Below are 17,985 nucleotides of genomic sequence, written 5' to 3'. Positions count from 1 at the left end.
AAGCCTATAGAACTCCAAATAGACTGGACCAGAAAAGAAATTCCTCCCAACACATAATAATCAAAACATCAAATACACCTAAAAACAAAGAAAGAATTTTAAAAACAGTAAGGGAAAAAAGGGAGGTAACATATAAAGGCAGGCCTATCAGAATTACGGCAGATTTCTCACCAGAGACTATGGAAGCTAAAAGATCCTGGCACATGTCATACAGACCCTACAAGAACACAAATGGCAGCCCAGACTATTATACCCAACAAAACTCTCAATTACCATAGATGGAGAAAACAAGATATTCCATAGTAAAACAAAATTGACACAATATCTTTCCACAAATCCAGCCCTACAAAGGATAATAGATGGAAAACATCAACATAAGGAGCAAAACTACACCCTAGAAGAAGCAAGAAGGTAATCTTTCAACAAATCCACAGAAACCTAATTCCACCTCTTACAACAAAAAGAACAGGAAGTAACAATTACTTTTTCTTAATATATTAATTTGAAAATTAATATTACCAACGTATCCTAATCGATTGAAATCCAATAATAAGAGGAATTGGAAATTTGTTGATTGTCGTCCAATGATCTCTCTAATTTGGTAATTGGAGAAATAGTTCCAACATTGTACAATCTATATACACTGTTAGCTTGTTTGTTTGTGACAGTGTCTTGCTGTGTACAACATAAGGGTCTTGAAATATTGCTTCTCCTATCTCAGCCTCTCTATTAGTAGTATTGTTTATTTCATGTTTTTACACTATACTATGGTTTTCAGGCCAGCTTATATGTTTCAAAAGTATTTATATACCCAAAAGAAACATAGACAATTTACTAGGGAGGTGGCTTGTAAGAGAACAACAAAGTGAGACTGAATGCTTTGCTTAACATTTGTAACTCTTGTATCAAGTTTGAAGAAGAGGACTTTATAAGTTACTCTTTCTCTGAGATGAATGCTTTTCAAAATTATCACAGCTAATGAACCAAATTCTTACCCTCACCTAATGTTTGTACCACCCTCCAAGCAGAACCATTGTTCATTGAAACAGTTGGTGAATGACTTTATGGATAGACCATCTTAATACCTACACCATTTCTTAAATGAATGTAACCTGTTCTCTGTGGGCTGAGAATGAAGTCACTTACTCAAGTCAAATAGCTTTGACCATAGCAGGAAGTCTATATCCAAAAATCGAGCCTACAATTCATTTCTTGGTGCAGCAGAACTATCAACTCTCAGCTTAGCTACGATGGAGGTAAAATCCTTTGGTGATGTGAGGCTCATTGAAATACACCCTTATTACAATGAAAAAAAAAAAAGAAAAATGGAGAGGATTCATTTGGCTTAGATTTTTGGAGATAGCCTATCACTGTTTGGGTGTGCTTCTTTTGGGATAACAGTGAGGCACTACATCATGGTGGGGCCACATGGTAGAAGAACACATTAATTCTGTGGTAGCCAGGAAGTAAAGAGAGGGACAAAAATGGGCTGGGGTCTCCATATCCCCTCCAGGGGTACAGTCACAGTAATCTGGGTTCCTTTCAGCAGGTTCTACTTCCTAAGGTTTCCGAGTATTCTATAATGCTGAAGGGCTCATGGCTAAGTCATTGGCTTCTGGACCTTCATGGACATTCAGAGTCTAATCCACACTCTTACCCCTCCTCATTTAGGAAGATGATGCCCAGAGGCTGCTGTCAAGAAGGTATACATCTCTCTGACCTTGTCAAAGTGGAAAGCAGCACAAAGGTCAGGAAGATGACATCATTTCCACCTTCTAAACTGCATACAAGGGTATTGTGAAACCCTTTCAGTCTCAGACTCCACAAGTCTGGCGATGAAGGTCTTAGCTTGCTGAAGTTGCATGGGAGAGCAGCCCTGGAGGAGCAAGGAATGGAGGGTAAACAGTGTCGGGGGCCTTCATCCCACCAGGCTGTGGCTACCTGCAGCAAACACAACCTGACATTCAGAGCTGTGTGCTGCTTCATCACTGGCAGCCACATTTTACAAAATCCCTGGTCTTATTGTTTGCAGAGCCTCTGACAGGCTCTGGGCATATTCTTGTCAAATGCATGAGTGAATCTATGAATCCAACCCTGACCCAGTTCTCTCTCACCTCTGGCCATGACTTTAGCAGATGCAGCCTCTCTTAACTTCTGCTTCCCCAGTGGCTGGTTACCCTTGTGTCTCTGCCATATAGTTACCACTGTCTCACAACAGGAAGGTGGGTGCAGCTGTACATCATGTCTACTTGCATATTGGCCCCTGGAAAACAGCAGCTAACATCTCCTCTTGCGGGGCACCCTGCCCCAACATTTGCCTTATGGGTTATCTGCATTTTCTCCTCTCTTTTTATGTATATAGTTTTCTCTGAATAGTAATTTCCTTTCCATTTACTCCACTGTGGTTAGAATTGAATTTGGTCAGCGTAAATAGTTAAATCTCCTGTGGCCATTCCTCTCCTTGTCCATATTCCCACATAGATTCCCACGTGTTATCTTTTTCTTTGTTAACATGTTTCCTGCCCCAGACAGCAATACAAAGTCAATTTAAAGCAGGCCAAGGCTTAGAAGGAAAGGAATTCTTCTGTGATTAAAAAAATAAAATAAAGAAAGATAGACTTGGCTATACTCACTGTGTTCTTGTTTGCTGGGTCTGGATGATGTAAATGCACCACTGGAGTGATCCATGTCCAGAAACCAAAGACTTGGCCATGAGCCTGCAGCAGTGTAGAACACTCAGAAACCTTAGGAAGTAGGACCTGGTGAAAGGAACCCAGATTACCATGGCTGTGTCCCCAGAGGGGATACGGAGACCCCAGTCTCTCTTTTTGCTTCCCAGCTATCACAGAATTAATGTGTTCTACTATGTAACCCTGTCATGATTTAGGGCCTCACTGTTAGCGTCACTGTCAGCACACCCAACCAGTAATAGACTGAGATCTCCAAACTCTAGCACTTAGTTTGTGGTAGTATGAAACATTGCTGGCTGACTGGCATGTGCATTTCTTATAGCAAGTCTTTTAAAACTTTTCTTCCTTTATGAGAATTCTCTAGCCATCTTCTCCCTCTTTTCTCTCTTCCTCCTTCCCTTTTCCTCTTCGCTACCTGCCCCCACACTTCTCCTCCATTTTCCTCCCATAATCCCTTCTCTTCTTCCATCTTCCTATTCTCCCATCTCCTCTTCCTCCTTCCATCTCCTTCCTCTGACTCCTTCCACCTTCTTTTCATTTCTTCACCATGCCTCCTCTCTTCCTTTTCCTTTGCTTCTTCCTCTCTCCACCTCTGCATTTCCAGATGTACCTGCTCCACGAGACAATTGAAATTGCTTGCATGGGCGAGCATGCACACACATACATACACACACACACACACACTCATGCACACATGTGTGCAAACACACATACACACACACTGCACACATATGTACACAAACACACACACACGTAGTTGGGATTGGATAGTAAGTAGACTTTTCACATGTTCATGCGTATGTGTGTATATGTGTGTGAATGTGTGTGTATATATATGTTTGTGTACATATATGTGTGTTGTGTGTGTATGTGTATTTTCACACAGGTGTGCATGAGCATATGTGCGTGCGTGCATGTATGTAAAATCACAAGAGGATATCAACTCCCTCAGAGGTGGAGTCTTTGCAGGATGCCTGGCTTGTTATGTAGGTTTCTAGCATCCACACTCTGGTTCTTATAATTGTGTAGCAGGTGGTCTCAGCTTCTAAGCTATCTCTCTAGCCTCTAGCCTCTAATTTAGGTGCTGAGTAGTTATTCCTGTGTACCTGCCCAGTTCCTCCATCAGCACTTCCCATCAGATTGCTCCTATGTTGTAACTCACTCACCTTGCTATAATCCTATAACCACCAGTCTTCACTCCTGACGTTATACCATCTCCATCTGAATGAATAGATAGGGATGTGCCTATCACTGTAGTATCACACAGATTAGTCCCAATGAACTAAAAACCCTCTATGCTCTGCCCATTCACCCTTCCCCCAGTCCTTGGCAACTGCTGATCTTATTGTCTCCATAGCTGCGACTGGACAGTATGTAGTCTTTCATGCTGGCTTGTTTGGTAACATAAATGTAAGATCTCTGCCCATGTTTCTGTAGCTCCAGACACACATGGTTTTAGGCTGAACGGTATTCTCTTGTCTTGACAGGCCACAGTTTATTCATACATTCATCTAGTAGTTACTTGCGAGTCCTGGCAATCATAAATAAAGCTGCTGTCAACACTCAGGTGCAGGCTTGTGTGGACATGTTTTCAGCTTACCTGGGTAAATGTCAAGGCACGTGATCTCCGGACTGTATGAGGAGAGCGTGTTCAGCTTTGTAAGAAGCTGCCAGACTGTCTTGGTAATGGCCACACCACCTCACACCCCTGCCCACAGCTCAGATTTATTTGTGCTGGAAATTCAAAGAGCTTCTACAAGCTCACGAGTAGAAAAGACATCCCTTTAAAGTTCCACTATATGAGCTAGTTTAATTGTTATCAAAACAACATTTTGTGGTCCTTTAAAATTTTGGGTCTGCCTTCACCTCCTGGTTCGAAGAACAGAACTGAAATTGGTTGCAGAGAAGGGAAAGGGCCATCTGTGGCAATGAAGCCTGGAGAATCAGCTCACCAGCACCAATGTTACAGGCTTTTTTCTTTTTTTTTGTTCTTTTAGATATTTTCTTTATTTACATGTAAATTTCTCCATTCCCAGTTTCCCCTCCAAAAAACAAAGAAACAAACAAAAACAACCAAAACAAACCCCTGTTGCCTCCCCCTTCCCCATGCCTGCCACCCCACCCTCTCCCACTTATTGGCCCTGGTATTCCCCTACACTGGGGCACAGAACCTTCACAGGGCTGAGCTCCTCTCCTCCTATGGATGATTGAATTTGCAATCCTCTACCATACACATGCTGTCTGAACAATCAGACCCCTCCATGTGCAGTCTTTGGTTGGTGGTTGAGACCCTGGGAGCTCTGAGGGTACTAGTTAGTTCATTTTGTTGTTCGTCCTAAGGGGCTGCAAACCCTTCAGCTCCATTGGTCCTTTCTCTAACTCCTTCACTGCGGACCCTGTACTCAGTTCGATGGATGGCTGTGAGCCTCTACATCTGTGTTAGTCAGGTACTGTCAGAGCCTCAATGTTACAGTTTATTCACAATTTTCTGATTGCGTATCAGCGATGCTGGAAGGCTGGGGTAAGCAGGCATACTTCAGCTCTCTGCCATCAGTCTGTTTAGTCAGGGCCCTGACATAGCATGGGCGGGCTTCTTTGCCTGTAGCTTTAACTTGACTAGCAGGAAATCTTTCTTTATATACTAATAGTCGTTGCAGCTGGCTCTGGGCCCGTGATTTTTATTTTCTCCAGTTCTTTGGATGCATGGCAGCATGTTTCCTATGAGGTAAGGGGAAGAGTAGAGAAAATTATGTAAACCCAAGGCTGTGGGGGAATGTCCACTGTATACACAAATGTTGCCCTCTTTGCTAGAGTCACCTCTACAGTCTCATCATTTCTTATAATGACACTCACATTAGGACGCTCCTGGGCAGCTTAGGGAAATCTCTCTACAGTGAAATTCTCCTTTCAAGTAGGTGGGGGTCTTAAGTAGTGGTGAGATTTCTCCAAGACTTCCCTTCTGCCAGAGTCCACATCCAGGCAGTTCAAAGCAGTGCATGTGGAGTGCTTCATTATCCCCGAGGCGCCTCCATTAGTTGGGTTAGCCTAAAAGACCGGGAGCTTCTGAGGAAGCATCTTTATGAATTAACGGCCTTGGTGTTTTATAAAAGAGAAGAAATTATAGATTTATTTTTTTAAATGAGCTAATTATAAAACAGTTCAGAGGGGCTGGAGAGATGACTCAGCAGTTAAGAGCACTCACTGCTCTTCCAGGACCTAAGCTCAATTATTAGCACCCACATGGCAGCTCACAACTGTCTGTAACTCCAATGCACATAAAATAAAAATAAATTATTTGAAAAGAAAATTTTTTCTTTTTACTACTTGAAGCCAAATTTATTTTTTCCTTCGGGCCAATCACATGCAAACCAGCTCCACAAATATGCATTAAGCATCCATGTGTTCTTGGTATCATAATGGGCTGAAAGGTGCAAAGACAGGTAAGATTCTCTCTGAAATCTCTGAAGACATGTGATCTAGCAATATAACACAGAGAAGGCAGGGCTTTTAATATCCATTTATTTAAGTGCTTCCAGAGAAAATTCCTCTCTGGAAATGTGAAGATGAATCAGACTCAGGACCAGGACTTCCCTGTAGGAAGCAAACTGTAAGGACTTTTTGTGGTTTTGTTTTGTTTTTGTTTTAATTTATTTTGTGGTTTTTTTTTTTTTTTTTTTGAGGCAGGATTTCGCTCTGTTGTCCAGGCTGACCTAGAACTGGCAACAATCCTCCTGCTTCAGTCTCCCAAGTGCTGAGATTACAAGGAATGTTCCACTATACTTGCAATGGGTATTCTACTATATAATTAGTGCCAAAATTGGGGATAGTTTCCTCTATTTCAGTGTAGAAGGAGTTTTGGGGAATATTTTAAATGGTGAATAGAAATGCTTGTATTGGGCCTTGGAGCCTAGGAGTTCCCATTGATGAGGAGACATGAAAGAGCTTAGCTAGGACTCTAGATATCCTCACATGCATGATGGGAGGGGACAACTGAGGAGTGACAGCAAGAAGAAAGGTAGGAGAGGGGTCACAGACTAGTCCTCTTCTGTGATCAGGAGCATCCTTTCTTTATCTTGGATAAGGTAAGAAGCAGGGAAGGGTTTCTGCCAGAGAGGGTGTCATGGAGTCTTAATTTCAAACCTCACAGGTAGCAGTGACAAGGGTAGATAGGACAGAGTGGGGATCAAGCCAAGGAAACCATCATTTTAGGCCCAGGGAGCACTGGCAGCCAGCCTGGAGCAATGGCTGCATGGTGAAGATGGAAGAGAGAAGGGGGGGCGCATTCAGGAGGGTATGTGGACATGACAGACTAAGAAAGAACAACCCGAGACTGAAATAGTTACTCATGGAAGAGCTGTGTTGAACAGAGATCATTTTCTTTAGGTAACAGAGTCCAGTGGGGTGAGTATAAATGAAAAAAATAAGTCAGAGGAAGAGTGAATTTGGGAGAAAAAGATGGTTTTTATATTATGGCTAGGGAATCTTTCTCTTCTAAGAAAAAAAAGAATCTTCCTATTTTCTGTACCCTGTGATGAAAAGTTCATATGCTTGGTTGGTGAATTACTATGCTATTGTTAATTGAAAATATTCTAATTGAAATGACCACTGGAAAGTAGCCTTCATACATTATACAGAATTGCTGTGGTTATTTATTTATTAGGCCTCCTCTAAGGCTGAGCTAATCAGAAAACAGGGATGCTGTGCTCAGGCTCCAGAGGGTTTTGTGTAGCTCGTCTTCGAGATAGTTCCCTGGGAGGATAGAAAACTTACCCGGATTGCTGAGCTCCCCCAGAACTGTTGGCTTTTGTCAATATTTCAGAGATCAAGGGCCGTACACATCACTTCCCAGGATAGGCTGGGACCAGAGCAACTTCAGCATAAAACAAGAACAGGAAAATGTGAAAGAAGAATCCCAGGAAACCCTTAGTCACACAGTGATTAAGTACTCATTTGTCCTTAGTACATCAGTTGTGCAGGCAAGAGTGCTGTGCTTGGTCATTTTTGTTCTTTCAGAGCCAGGAACTGCTTTTTTGTTTGGAAAGTGCTCCTATTGCTGGATAGCATTTTAATATTTGTTGATCAGTGCCATAAATTATTAAGTATCTGTGTAAACTTGAGCATTGTGGCACTGTTCTGGGATTTTTAATGAAATGACATACAATATTTTAGATCTTCTCAATAGTCAAAGGTAATTTGAACTTTGTACCATTCTCAATAGCAAAGGAACACGTACGCAAACATTGGCAATGGTATAAATGTTCAGGGGGGATGTGTACTGAGTACGTATTTTATTTTGGACTCTCTTATTAAGGGGTATGAAGCAAATGGACTTCACTCCAGTAGAGTGTGCATTGAGGCACAGGGGGTGAGCATTCAGCAAGTAATCAGATAAATACATCTGTTAGACAAATGTTATAAAACAAATGGAGAGAATGATGTGTTGGAAAAATGTTTGGTGATGTGAGTGAAGATGTTTCGATGAAGAGACACCCCAGGATCTCAGGCAGAGTGGTTCCAGGCAGAGAAAACTCTTACCAGACTTCTGGTAAGTTCAGGAATCAAGGTGAGGGCTGGCACTTAGGAGGATGCTTTAGCATTAGGAAGAAAGGACAGGCTTTCCCAATCCAATCATGGAATTCCTATCAAATTCATAAATAGAGTAGACATATGGATACATTGTTATATATACATAATCATATGTATTGATATGCATATTATGTGTATCCCATCCCATTTGGCAAGATGCCAAAGTATGTATTATTATTTCTTTGTGTGTTTGCATGTGGCTTAACACTCATATTTATTTTTCTGAGACAGTGTGTAATGGAGACTAGGCTGATTCCAACCAAGCTTGCTGTGTAGCCAAGGCTGGCCTTGCATTCCTGATCCTCCTGCCTCCACTTCCTAAGTGCTGGAATTATTGATCTGCACCCTCATCCCTGGTTTAGTTGCATTCTAATTTATTTTAATTAATTACTGTATTTATTTACATCTCAAATGTTGCTTTTCTTTTTCCTGGTCCCTCCTCCAAGTGTCCACTCCCATTGTTCTTCACCCTTTCCCACCCCCCTTTGCCCCAGAGAGGGTGCTCCCCGATCCCTAGGCATCCCCTTTCCCTGGGCCATCAAGTCTCTACAGGATTAGGAGCAGCCTAGCTCGCTGAGGCCAGACAAGGTAGTCTTCTGCTACATCTGTGTCAGGGGCCTCAGACCAGCCCTAGTATGCTCTCTGGTTGATGGCTTAGTCTCTGGGAGCTCCCAGGGGTCCTGGTTAGTTGATAGTGTTGGTCTCAGAAGAGGGCTTGGGTCTTAGAGACCATGTCTACATAGGCAAGGCTTTACAGAGATTGAATCTGAGTCCCAGGCTTTCAGACTCTCCAGTCTATCCCAACTATAGATGAGCAGGCTTTAAGCCAGGCACTTGGAGTGACTTCAATGCTGAGTCATGGCTCCTAGGCTGGTTTGCAGAGGATAACTATCTGAACACATTTCGTGACGATTGATGAAACTTTAGTAACAACAGCAACCATAAGAGACTGGTGACAGTGAGCATGCTACAGTCATGTGTTTATACAGCTTTTTAAGTGCTTTACTCAGTGTTCAGTTCCTTACCTGTAGCTCAGAGAAGCCACAATATAGCAGGAGATAATTTAGGCTCTTTGAGGTTGAGATGACACAGGGTAAGTGCTGGAACTTAGCTCTTCTGATTCTAATCCAAGGCTCTCTCCTTAAACCACAGAACTCCTGTTTGGAGGAGGGTCTATTTATATATTGCTAATAAGCCTGTTGCAGACTTCCAGGAAAAAGGCTTGTCCTTTCTTCAAGAGCCTTTGACTGTAAGAGGCATAAAAAGTAGTCATTCATTCACCATGTATGATTGCACAACAGATACTTAGAGCATCCAAGGACTTCGGTAAATTACTTAAAAGGCATTAATTTAGTATAATGTATTCGTTATCTGTGCTTGGAACACAAGACTAAACAACACATTACGGACAAACAGAAGGGATTAAACCACACTGGGAAATTGGGTGCCTTGACCAAAACGATGATAGTGAACTGGGCCTTGAAGAATGAGTAGCAGAGTATATCCAGAGAGAGAAGTAAGGATGGCTATTCTGGGAGACACAATTGAGGCAGTAGTGTCCATGGGAACAGTAAATAATGACATGTAAGAATAGCATGCAATATAGGGGACATAATAATGAGAATGGATGCTAGAAGTGTAAACTGAGGCCAGATTGTGGCGGGGTGTGTGTGTGTGTGCTCAATTCCAAGTTTAACAGTTATTGTATTTGGTCTGGCCAGCAGGAGAATGAATACTAATGACAATAGGGAGGTTAGCTTAGAACAGGTGAGAGACTGGAGGCCATATTAATAGTGAACAGAGAGAATGATGCCCCAAATGGGTTGTCAGTGTTGAGACTTAAGGATGGATTGCAGTGTAGACACTTCAGTAAGAGTTTAGATGTACACATTCCTTTTTCTGACATGTGCGTCTGACACACAGATACCCACATGTGTGTGCGTGCACGCGTGCACGCACACACACACACACATTTCTTTTTCTGACATGTGTGCCTATGTGTACTCTCTCCCTCTCCCTCCCTCTCCTTCCCTCTCCCTTTCCCTTTCCCTCTTCCCCTCCCTCTCCCTCCTCTCTCCCTCTCCCCCCTCCTGTTATATTGACTTCCATACACTCATCTTAGCTCTCTGTCAGTCTGGGTCAGAGAAGGATTTACTTTGCTATCTTCCAAAACAGGAGGAAAAGTGAACAGGCTGAGATCTTCATGAATTTTTTTCTGTATGGTTTGATCTCTGACAATCTCAGGGGATTTTTCTGGCTTGAGAAACGCTGAAAGCAAACATTTTTCAAGACTTGGATGCCCTGGTTATAGTTGTGAGCCTCAAATGCCTCTTATGTGTTCAGAACTATCTGAAAGCCTGCTTACTAAGTGCTTTGGGGAATCATCCTCAGCCAAGCAGTGACCCTTAGTAGGCCAACATTTTCCTTCTACACTCCAGACTTCCCACAGAAAGCAGAAGAACAATTTAGATATAAGAAATGGGACTTTAGAATTTGTGTCAATCACACACTTTTTTTCTGGAATATTCTTTCCTTTTATTTGTCTAGTGATTGAGGGTGACTCCATCTGGCTTTATATGGAAATGTAGAGTCCAAATTTATTGAGGAAAATAAATCAATAAATGTACATTGTTTTCCCTTTAAAGTATGAGCATGACTTTTTTTCCTGTTGTACAAAAGGTTTATATTTAATCTCTCAAGTAAAATGAGCTTTTTCACCTTACTTAGACTTTCTCAGTCCTGCTTCCCTCACTGAGGTGACAGTATGGGGACAGATCCCCTTCACAGCCACACAGACTGAAGGCTTTTGTGTACACATCAATATATTTCCCTGAAAAGGAGAAGCATCTCAAGGCCAATGTAATTGGCCACATTCTGGATTCACCACATAGGCAATCTCGTCTCACCATCCCTGTGTGAACCTACTCACGTTTTAGCAGTGGATGCATCATGTGTGAAAGACACGTGCCACTAGCGTTAAGCCCAGGCCAAAAAATAGATTAGCAAGTGGCTAATCTTTAAAGTACCTTTAGACAGAATGGTTACCTTATGTAAATTATAACAGCTATCAAATCCATCAGATGAAAAAATTGTTTTTAAGTTTCTCTGATTCTCATGCTTCTCTTAATAGGTCTTGGTGTTAAAAATGGAATTTGGGGTCTAGGGAGATGGCTCAGTGGGTAAAAGCATTTGCCATCCAGGCATGAAGACCAGAGTTTGAATTTCCATGTAAAACTGGACATTTAGCATGAATATATTTAGTTCTAGTGTTTATAAAGGGAGACAGGAGACTCTCTGAAAGACATCAGACAAGCTAGTCTAGTAAACATAGTAGAAAAGAAACCCAGAAAAAGCAAAGCAAAACAAAACAAATAAACAAAAAGCCCCCCAAACCAAACCAAACCAAACCAAAAAATCCTGCCTCAAATAAAGCAGACAGCCAGGATATCTGAGTGTACTAGTCAGGGTTCTGTAGAGTCAGACATTTATGGAATGTCTCTATATATTAAGGAAAATTATTGGAATAACTGCAGTCCAACTAACCCACCAATAGGCAGCTGTGAATGGGAAGTCCAGGAATCTAGTAGCTGCTCAGTCTCACAAGCTGGGTGTTTCAGCTGCTCTTCTGTCTAAGCTGGAATCCTGAAGAAATAGGTTCCAATAGATATGCTGGCAAGTAAGTGCAAGCAAATGGAGAGAAAAAGCAGCCTTTCTTTTTCCATTGTCCTTATGTAGACCTCCAACAGAAGGTCTGGTCCACAGTAAAGATGTGCACCACCACACCCGGATCTAAGCTGTTCATTACTTGGAACCTGCTCTGTTCCAGGCTGGCCTTGAACTCAGAGATCTGCTTGCCTCTGCTTGCCTCTGTCTCATGGGATTAAAGGCATGTCCCACCTTGTCTAAGCTTTTCATGGCCACTATTCCTCAAGATCTGGATCAAAAGTGTGCATCATCCCATGTCAAGAGCTGGATCAAAAGCCTGTGTCTTCCAGCCTCAAGATCTGGATCACAGGGGTGCCCTCCATTTCTGGATTGTAGTTCATTCCAGATATAGTCAAGTTGAAAACTGGGAATAGCTACTACACTGAGGCTGCCCTTTGACCCTCATGCATGCTATAGTATGTGGAATCTTTATTCACATATAAATTGTGAACATATGTATACACAGAATCATACAACCATTTACCCTTATGAGACTTTAAAAAAAAAAAACCAAACAAACAAGCAAACAAAAGTTTTTCTTCTTAAGCTTGTTACCAAAGGTAGGCCTCAACTTTACTGTTTCTGCCTTAGTTTTGAAAGACTAACCTGGAAGAATCTTTATGTCCTGACTTTATAAAGCATTATCAGCAAACTTCCTGGATCAGAGATGATTTCCAGAAAAAGTGATCTTTTTTCTTTTTAAACAAATGGCTGATGTAGGTACAAAATGCAACTTACAGATAGAAAGTCCAGCCTATCTAGATGACTTTTAAAAGAAGGCATTCAATCATGCACTTTTAGACATTTAGCAAGATTCTTCTTGGCCAATCAAATGGCCATCCAACAAATATTTTGGGGGAGCTTATGTCACATTAGGTGCTGGTGAACAAGGCACAGTGCGATACCTCTGGTTTGACTGATTTTTTTTTTTATTTGTACAGTACAAAATTAAATGTTGTTTGTTGCTGTCTGAAGCCAAGTAATTTCTGTTATCATTTGAGAGAGGGAAATAGAGAAATTACCAAATTTTAAAAATTAATTACATTTGAGTGACTAGAATACCATTTTCATTGACCTAATTGCCATATAGATTGTACAATTATTTAATCTACTAGGCAATTTGTATTTCTGCAGAATTATCCCTTTTCATGCTTCATTATGCTCCAATATAGTCAAGGTATTGAATCTGTTTCATAAACAGTATTAATCTCAATTATTCAGGAGCTTTAAATAATACTCTCTTTAAACATGCTATTTGATATGCTGACCATGTTTTTGTCATATTCGGAGCATTCTGCTGAAGATCATCAAAAATTAGGTTTTAAAAGTGGGCCAGAGAGATGGCTCAGAGGGTAAAGGTGCTTGCTGCAAAGCCTGACAACTGGAGTTCAATTCCCGGGACCGGCATGGTGGAAGGAGAGAATTGCCTGTCACAAGCTGTCCTCCATACATGTACCATGGGGTGTATGTATCTACCGTCCCCCATTGGTACACAAAATAATTGAATATAATAATGTTTATTTGTACATTGATGTCTCTGTCTCGCAGCTAGGTTTGGCTGTAGAGAATGCCCCGTGACACTAATTCAGAGCCTAAAGTTCAGCCTTACAGCTTGATTCACCTGAAACACATTTTTAAACTATGGGTTCTGCCTTGGCCAAGAAAATAGTATCTCAAGAGGAGATTTAAGTTTGCCTGTGGGACTGTAAATTTCTTGAAAGCAGGGAGCCTCTCTCTGCCCTTTACACATAGTCACTGGTCTTTCTGCATTTGCTGGTTTGAGTTGGGCTGAGAAGAATAATAAAGCAGAATTTGAGCGTATCAGAATTCACTTCTTTAGTGTACACCCTGCTATTCCGCTAAACATCCTTTGCCTCCTCATTTAAGAAACTTCATTTTGCAGGGAGGAGCTGTCAAGGGCAGGGGGCAGACTGAGAGGAGGAGGTGGGCTGATATTGGGATGTAAAGTGAATAAGTTAATTAAGAAAAGACACTTCATTTTATTATACTTGCCTTTGATATGGAACATTTTTATGGCCTCCTGCTATGAAACCTGGCTCACTGCTTGGAGTATAGGCCCCCTCCTTTTTAAAAAAAATAACTAATTAATTAACATCCCAAAGGCTACCCCCTTGAAGTCCTTCCCTCACAGAGTCCCTCCCCTTAAGAAGTGGTCTTTGGGCTCCTCCACATCAGCCTGCAGCTTGCCTATGGCTGGAAGGCATCACAGAATGTCCAGGGAATGTCCAACCTCTAAGAGAAAAGAGAACTATAATTAGAAACACAGCATCACATAAAAACACAAGGGGGTCAAGATCCTCCTATGTTCTCCTGACTGGAAAAGGGAATTGGTTTTTCTGCTAAGAAAGTAATCTTAAACAGTCTGCCCAAGTTAAAAATCTGGAAGTTTCCCCTATGATCTCTCACTAAATCAGCATTTAGCCTCAGAAACTACTTTCTGGTCCAATTTAATCATCACAGGCAAACACAGCTTAAGATGTATGTCACCAGCTTTCCAGGTTCAACATGATACTAGAATGGTTTTAGAAAAAGACAAACAGTAAAAGTGTAGAATTATTCTTCACTGACCATGAAGGCCTGGGCTCCTTTCTGTTTGTGTAAATTGTGGTGTCTCACTTTAGTGCTTATAAATTAATACTGTTTACCAAGAGTATGGATGCCCTGTCTTAAATCATGGGTGATTTAAGAGTCATCAAAAAGAAACATAAACTGTCCTTAGAAACTCATATTGAACAACATCTCTATAAAACCACAGGGAAACTCACTGAGGGGTCAAATTCCCGCACAGACCTTTAACCCTTTTCTGTCTAAATTTCTCCCATGATGTGGAAAACCCACCCTAATATTCCTGACTATCTCAACCTATACTCCCGTCACAGAGAGGCACAGGTCCAGAGTGCCATTTTCAAACTGGTGGTGACCTTGTGGAGAGTCCTGTCAGAGCTGTCTGATGTGTGAGGAGTAACTAGCTACTGCTCACGTCCACTCTGGCTTCCTGCAGAGAGTGGTGGACTGCCTTGGGAACTTGCTGAGTGGCCCACGGGACTACGGGGCTTTGAGAATTGACAAATAGCAAACAAATATTAACAGAGACTGGGGAGAGGGCAAGCTGCCAATCTTGCCAAACTTCGGTTGCTGTCAGGGAGCTGTCCTGCAGCTCCCAGGACTGCCTGTCATCTGCACTCTCTTGTCACACTGACAACAGCCCCCTGGTTGGGCTGATTGGTTGCTGGCAATAACTGATATGGAATACTGATGTGCTCACCGGCAGTTCCATCCACTCAAAGAAGCTCCTTCCCTAACCCAAACCTTGCTTTCCAAAGCCTAGCCTGCTGCCCCCGCCCCACAACCCCCACCCCAAGCCACCCCTGCGCCCGGTGGGGAGGACCTGTCCTGGGAGTGATGCTCTGAGACTGTGGTGAAATTGGTCCCCGGCTGGCTGCTTTCACTCTGGCTTGCTTGCTCTCCGGAGAGTCCTGTTCCAGACTTCTCGGGGTTTTACAGCACAAACAACTGCATGCGGGCTAGAGGGGAGGCTGAAAGGACTTGTGCGTGGAGGGCTTGTTGCCTCCCATCACTTTGCTGAGGTTCGCTGTGAATTTCTTCTGTCTGCCACAGACACCGAGGAAGGATCTCTTCTCCTTCTGTTGACTCTTTCTATTTTTATGGTAAGTGCTTGCCTTGAATGAGCTGTTCTGCTGCAGTGAACGGATTGCTCCCTCTCTTCCCAGCTTGGCTTAGTGACCTTCCTTCTGCATTTCTTCCGTTCTTGTGGTCGTTTTCTGGAGGGACCCAGTGAACTAAAAATGCCTGGAGTCATTTGTCTGCATAGTCTGTCTTTGATTTATTTATTTCTTTGTAAGCCTGAGCCCTCCGGCTATGACAGAAATCTAAGTGCTAGCTCTCTTTGTCCTTGAAGCAGCAGTAGGCAAATGTGTTCTCCACAGCAAACTGCAGCAGTGTGCAGGGGATCTGTGCAGGCTGGCTGATAGATTCCAGAGAGAGAGGATTCCTCAGCATCCTACGGGGTACCCCCTCAGAACCTGGAGGGACCAGGGGTGACCTGCCACACAGCAAAGACTTCCATCTTCCCGGCTGAACACGAGCACACACGTGTGAGTTATGTCAGAGTCTGTATGGGCAGCTGTGCTTTAAACATCTGCTGGTGGGTCCAGAATGGCCCCGTGTCTGGTGGGGTTTACAACTTGGGCAGGAACATTAGCAGCTAGAGGAATCCTGCGCTGAGAAGACAAGTAGATTGCATGACCTCATCGCTTCTGAGTCTCAGGGCACCCAGTTTTGTGTTGTGGAGCTTTTTCGGAGGGTTTTTGGGAGCGACAGGGAAGAACATTGTTTTGGAGTTGACAACATAGTTTCGTCTTCCTGCTGAGAGATAAAACCTCTGAAGCTATTGGGAGGGTTAGACTTTTCCAAGAGAAAATAAGCAGCTTTCCAAAAGAGACCATGTGCGTGTGTGGCAGGTTGCTTATTCCGAGGCAGGCTTATTGGTTTTCTCATTTCCCACCTGGCCTCCCAGGTTGGCTGTAAAGAACTCTGCAACTTAAAAAGTCTGTTCCTGGATGCCTTAGGGAGTCCAGTGGAAACCCAGAGTGTGTCTGGAGTCTCACCTTGCTGAACTTGTACACTGCGGGAGTCGTTCTTTACAGGGAGCCTCTTCCTTCCTTCCTTCCTTCCTTCCTTCCTTCCTTCCTTCCTTCCTTCTTTCCTTCCTTCCTTCTTTCCTTCCTCCTTCTCTTCTTCCTTCCTTCCTTAGCACAGAATTATGTTAGTCAAACAACAGTGCAAATGATAAGTTTCAAAGCTGTCATTCTCCTTCATTTTTAAAAATGAGTTTTGGATTGAATATTGGTTATATTCTTGTATATGGGAATTTAAACTCTAGGGAGAGGTGCCCTCAGCTATAATTCGGTCTTCAATCCCTGTGTTTTTTTGTGATAAGCAATGGGGCGACGTTTCTGATTGGTCCCCTTGCTCCTTAGGAGTTTGGAGTGTGAAGTTTGGGGGCTGCCGTGCTTTGTTACACTACTAATATTTCTACTGTCTGTGGATTTTTCTTAAACTAGTTCAGATGACACGAGCCTTTACCCTGTTTCCTGGGTCCAAAGTAGATACATTTTGATGTTTTGTTTGTTCTTTGTATTTTGGTGATTATTAAATATTTTGTGTATTATTTCTTGCATTAAAAAAATCTTGAAAGCATCTACTTAAATAGCTTGACTGTTTAGATGTTTCTATGATCCCTCCAAGTCCATTCAAGAGTAAAACGAGCAAATGGGTCAATAATAACAGAGGGGGAGGGGTTGTTCTCACAGACTGCAGTCTGGATCCTTAAATGATGTTTGAAAGACTTCGGAAGTGCTATGCTTATAATCCTGGTGTCTATTCTTTCCTGCATGGAACCATGGTTCATGGCAATATTGGGATGTGCCTGGCAGACTTCTCTGTTTCCAGCTCTTGGAGTAAGCCCCACTCCACCTGAAAAGAATTTATTGAGGGTTTGGGGCTGGCAACTTGTGGTATTCATTGGGAATGGAAAGAGTTCGAATCAACTTAGGTTTCTTGGAAATAGCCCCCCATGCTTCTCACACTCAGGCAGTTTTCAATGCAGTTAAAAGATATTTTTCATTGTAATTAGCAGCAACTTTAGCCGTGAGCAAAGTGATCCCTTGTCTTGCTTTCTATTGTTCAATGGTTTGTTTCTCTAAGGAATCAGTCATATGTGCATCTATATGTATATATGTGTCTATGTGTGTATGTATAGATATAAATACATATATGTATATATGCACATATGTACACATACATATAAGAGTATATACAGATGTAATGTTTACTTTTGATATTATGGTCACATAATTTTAATAGTTGTTGCAGCATGCTTAGGAAATTGTAGGAAAATCCCTGAGATATTCTCTAGCACTCTCTAGCAAGTCGTGTGTGTGTGTGTGTGTGTGTGTGTGTG

General features: G+C 42.3%; 1 protein-coding gene across 7 annotated transcripts in view; it reads left to right on the top strand.

Moving 5' to 3' along the window:
* The window catches only part of Ano4 (anoctamin 4), a 401,446-nt gene that overhangs the window by 71,647 nt on the left and 311,814 nt on the right, over positions 1–17,985 (top strand). For 2 of the 7 annotated variants that reach the window (XM_031349075.1, XM_031349071.1), the window contains exon 1: positions 15,248–15,670. The exons of 3 other annotated variants lie outside the window; for them this stretch is intronic. The gene's annotated coding sequence lies outside the window, so the exon portion shown is untranslated. Of the gene's footprint in view, positions 1–15,247; positions 15,671–15,955; positions 16,118–17,985 lie in introns of those variants that run through there. 2 more of the 7 variants (XM_031349073.1, XM_031349072.1) reach the window with 2 other exon arrangements.

This window comes from Mastomys coucha, unplaced genomic scaffold, assembly GCF_008632895.1.
Source record: "Mastomys coucha isolate ucsf_1 unplaced genomic scaffold, UCSF_Mcou_1 pScaffold4, whole genome shotgun sequence".
In the NCBI taxonomy this organism is placed as follows: Eukaryota; Metazoa; Chordata; class Mammalia; order Rodentia; family Muridae; genus Mastomys; species Mastomys coucha.
Note: the sequence above shows the minus strand (reverse complement) of the source record. Positions and strands in the feature narration are given on the sequence as shown.